Source organism: Mastacembelus armatus, chromosome 12, assembly GCF_900324485.2.
Source record: "Mastacembelus armatus chromosome 12, fMasArm1.2, whole genome shotgun sequence".
In the NCBI taxonomy this organism is placed as follows: domain Eukaryota; kingdom Metazoa; phylum Chordata; class Actinopteri; order Synbranchiformes; family Mastacembelidae; genus Mastacembelus; species Mastacembelus armatus.
In genome coordinates this window covers 2,116,820-2,122,255 of record NC_046644.1, presented here as the reverse complement: position 1 = coordinate 2,122,255, position 5,436 = coordinate 2,116,820, and positions in this window count along the sequence as shown.

The window sequence follows — 5,436 nt, the reverse complement described above, 5'->3', positions numbered from 1 at the left end:
TGTTCCCACTGTCGTCATCACGCTGCTTCTTTTTTTTTACGCTCATCAATACATGTCCAACTTTAGTTAACTAACCCAATACACTATTATAGCGGTATTATAGTGGTAATAATAGTACCTACTGTTTTCAGAAAAAAATACTGCAATACTATTATGGTAAATGGATGTAAAACGTAAATTGGATAATAAGTATTATTCAAAACATTGCATCTTATAGGTCTTATTCATACCTGAAGGGGATCTTTAAAACACAACTAAAGTAGGATGAAACAACTAAAGATGCACAGCCTGAAATACAAAGTACTTCCGGACTCACTCACATGTTCCTTCCTTCTTCATTCATTCATCATACATGACGATCTGATGCTTGAGTGCGCAGCCTGTCACTCAAACACTCTTTCTGCCCTCTACTGGCTGTCAGATGGTATGTAACTACCTGCAACACTGAAGCTGCAGGCAGGAGCTATTAACCAATAGTACACTAAAAAAACTATTACTGCTTAAATGATGCAACTGTGGCTGTGGCAACATCTCAATAATTAAATGATTACTTAATGAACATTTTGTAGTTTGGAAAAAACAATGTCCAATGGCCAGTTACAATTCTTAATATTTTATCAGAAATGTTTGGTTAGGAAGAAGGGCATAACAGCCCAGGTTACTGGATGGTGCTGAGGAGTGAAGGGGGACCATGGTGTTTTGCAGGAGAACAGAAGCAGTGGTGAACTCACTCTCTCTCAGCAGGCAGGTTAGCTGGTATGGAAGTATATTAAAGCCAAAGGTTTTTAGGCTGCACAAACCAACCTGAGAGCGAGCAGGCACAAATTTGTAAGAGCAGAGTCATATTTGAGTGACTGCAGACCATGGAAATCCATTCCGTGATTTAATTCATTTATTAATGGTAAAAAGTGTCTGTAACGGAACTAAAGGTGTATTAAAAGATGACATGAGCTTACACATATTTTGGAGATGTTTGTGAGCAGTCGTGCTGTAATATACAGTTTTGTCAGAGTTAAAAATGATTTCTAAAAGTCTGCTAGCTTAAATTTCTGATTATCTGTCATGTGCCCTCAGTTAAGTGAATGCTATGCTGTTAACACAAAAAGGCATTTGTAGAATGAGTTTTAATGCATTTTATTTTATTGTACAGGACAGGAGCTGATGTTTCTATGAAACCACCACCAATTGTACTGTTCGTCTTATTACCAGTTGTTGAGTTGTGTATGGGGTATATGGGGAAATACTGTATTTTTCGGCTTGTAGTTGATCTTGTAAAGTTTTTCTCTTTATTGTAATAATTTGTAATGTACTGTTTACACACAAAAATATAAAAATGACAGATTCATGGTAATTTCTTGATGGAAAACTGTAACTAATGTACTAATGTAATACCACTATACGATCACATAATGTAGCTGTTGTAGAACTGCACTATACATTCAGCCTTTTTGCCATAGAGGACAGTAGACAATAGCAGGAGCCCATCACCAACTGTGCTGTTTGTCTTATTACCAGATTGTACAGCAGAATAAAAGCTATGAACTTGATGCTGTTGAATGGTTCCATCAGTGTACGCAGAGTCAAAGTAGTGAGGGTTACATATATATTAGAGAGAGAGATATGACAGAGAAGAGGCTCTTTACATGTCTGAAGGCAGTTTCACACTAAGTATAGACCATGAGTTTCATAATGTTTGTAATAATTTTCACTCATTTTGATTTTTTATTTTCGTTCATTCATTCAATGATGTGTAAAACTAATAAGATTTTTTTTGCTGACAAACTGAATGTGTTTATAGCAACTTGTGTAAATACATTTCAGTTTTTAGGATAATAAAAAATAAATTATGGTACACACCACAGTCTCAGCTTTTAAAGCAACACTATGTGACTTTTGCTCATGGTTTCCCTCATCTGGTTGAGATGTGTAAATTTGCAACACTCATAAATTTGTAACCGGTGAGTGTAAACCCGTTTGGTATTGATTTGTGTTCAGCCTCGTGTCCAATCACTCTCTCTTTCTTTTCTTCGCTTCCTCCAACAAAACCCTCTTTGGTTTCTTCACTGGACCTGTCATGGCATTGGTTTTGAGAATTCTGTGTTATATTGTATCATCTTACATTTAGCTGTTGGCTAACTCCACCCAGGCTACTCACAGTCTACATACACATGCACACAGACACAGACACAGACACACACACACACACACACACACACACACACACACACACACACACACACACACACACACACACACACACACACCTCAGTTTTGGAGAACCTACTTTACTTTTGTAGAAAAGACTATGTGTTTTGAAACATCTGTACTTTGATCACTTTGGATTTAAAGTATCTTTGCATTAAGACTGAATAACATGTTCTATTCACAAATAAAGATTGATGAATGTGTATATTGTGTTATTGAGGAGAGAGTGCTGGGAAAATGTGGCATAGGTTGGGTGTGCTTGTGTGACTATGGGAGGGGGTGATTATGTGGGATGGGAAACACTAAAAGATTTTTATTGAGGTACATTTTTTTTCAACAGTTTTTGAGCCAGTTTCTTTTTTGCTCACAACTTCTCCACATGTTGAAAATACTCACAAGGAACAGATGATGACAGATGACCTTTTGAGTGGTGGATCAGTCATGTACTGCTGCACCTCCACTGTAGCATCCTCTGTGGCATTCCTTGCCCTCCTTGCTTTAGAAGTATCTTGGTCCAGAGTTTCGCAAAGGTTAATATCTGCAAGACAATCATGATGGTAATCATCAGTACTGAAACCTTTCAATTTGTCCCCTTTTTGGCTTGTACTTATTTTGTCCTGCATTTTATCAATTAACTATTTATAACATAACCTGTGGATGATAGATTTTCAACATTTACTGGTGCTGGTTGATCTGATATGGAGGGCTGTTCTTCTGTAGGTGTGTCAGGAGGTGTGTATCTGCCCCTGTACTTGATTGTAGAATCCAATGGGTTTGAATCTAAGATCCAGCAGTGTTGAAAGGGTAAGTGCTGTTTGGTTCTCCAAAGTGTCAAACTTGTTTTGCATCGCTGACACCAAGCCAGTAGATTAGCTGTGCTGTGGCTTATTTTTCCCATTGATTCATACAAGTTATAACATTCACATTTTTGTCATTGGGATAACCTTTGACCCTGAGACTTTCTTCTCCTTGAACAGTTCTACTGTTGCCTGGTAAAAGGTAGCAAGCAATTATAGGCATGCAGCAGCTGTTTCATATTCCTCAGGGGACAGAGGTCTCACGTCTGTTCTCAGCATCGCAACAGCTGCCCCCACTCACTGTCTCTTTGAAAAGGCGTTGTAGCATGAGGAAGATGCTGTTCTAGTGTGTTTCCACCTCCTAAATAAGCTTCATCACTGGACGATTCATCTGCTCCTGCACTTCTCTGAGCTTCTCTTTTGCTGTTGTGCTCGTTTTGAAGAATGTGACTACGTTTCGTGCCCTTGTGCCTAGGTCTTCTAGGCCAAGAATTGCATCAAGAGACTTTTCTTAACCACAAAATTTAGTGAATGAGCCAAGCAAAGTGCATGTAAACTTTTGCCAGAGCTCCTGCATCCTGCATCTGCTCCTGCATCTGTCACAATCAAGGTCTCTTTACTTTCAATGCCCCATTCCTCCATGTGAGACCTTGTTGCGGCAGTGATGTTACCAGCTGAGCTTCAGGGAAATTCAGCACTCCCAAAAGCATTGTGGCCAGCTTTGCAGACTCATCCACATAAATGGCATGTCACTGCTAGATGGACTGCATCCATATTAATAATGGAGGTCCACATATCAGCAGTCAGGCTCACAGCCTCAACCCTCTGCATGACAACCTTGGCCTTGGTCTTATGCCTGGACCACCATGTTCTTTAGAGCCTGTCTGGATGGAAGAGTGTATGTGGGATCAAGCAATGCCACAAACATCTTGAAGCCAGTCATCCACCACGGAAAAGGGCTGCAAGTATTTCACCACCATATTGACAAGAGCCTCATCTAGCTCCCACTTCTGGTCCACTAAGACAAATAAATGAAGACATAAAGAAATAAAATGAAAACAATGACAGAAAATAAAGATTTTTGTGAAATTGCATTTAAATGAAGCAGGCCTATGAGTCATGGTCCTAGCTAGCTCTCGCTCGCCGTCCACTCTCTCTCCTGTCTCAGTCCACACTTGAGAAGAGTAAGAAGGATACGTGCTTTCACACTATGTCTCTTCTTCTACCCCCAGCATGCATCTATGCACCTCCCCCTGTCGGCCCCCAAACAACAACCCAGAAAACAGAACAAAACACCATAGCCATTACAATATAGAGCAGGGGTATTCAACTAAAATTTAAAGAGGTCCAGTTAGAGAAAATTTCTTGAAGCAAAGGTCCAGAAGATCATAATGTCTAACTAGTTAGTGTGATATGTATTTAAGTAGCCTAGTAGTTTTATCAACATCTGCATGTAATCAATACCTGACTGTCAAATCAAATGAATTCAGTACAATTCAAAAACTTTCTGACAATATTTATTGTCATGTAACATACAACTGAACATATATGTATGGCTGTAGATATGTATAATGTTCTCTCATTAACTAAGTTCTCTCTCTTAGTCTGTCTCACTCGACAGTTTCTCTCCCTTTGTTTTCTACATGTATCGCTCTCTTTCTTTTTCTTTGTACCGTCTTTTCATGTGTAACTTGCCTCTAGTTCTGTTTACACTGTAGTCATAATGTTTACCGCCTGGGATGCACAGACTTGATTGGCTGAGTGGTATCACGTCGGATGGCTCAACTCGCATGCAATTGGTCTGTGCGTTTCCACTACCGTAAAGTCTAAAAATGCTGCGCCGGTGGAAATAGAAGCGCCCCGTTAGGTTTTAAATCACAATCTTCCGTTTTGGCTGCAGGTCCGGGTCCGTATGGGGCGGCTTCTGGGTCCGCACCCAGACCGCGGTCTCCCTGTTAGTGAGCGTTATATACTCAATAATGTTACTGCTAATGTTAGCTAGCTAACGCTAGCTGTTAGCTTCTTTCAGCTGCTACTAAAGCAGCAAAAAGTCATTTAGAAATTGCTTCTTTCTGAATAAACAATGGCAGAGAGCACAGACTCATTTGTGGTTTAGGAGTTCCAGAAGAACTTTTACGGGAATTTATGTCCATGGTGAGCAACGGACTGAGTCAGTAGAGTGCACTTTGGTGGAGTGCAAGTTGACCGCTTCTCCAATGGCTCTCGGTGGACTGCGGTTTGCAAATCATGGTCTAATAGTCCCTCCCTTTGAAGCCCCCTCCTTAAAAATGTCAGGAAGTTGGAACTGAAAAACATTGGCATTGTAAAAATGATTTGCATTCTCGTGGGGTTTGGGACAGTGTAGGAGTCCTCGTTGAGAAGAGTAAGAAGGATACGTGCTTTCACGTCAGACTCTTCAAAGGTCTCCAATAAC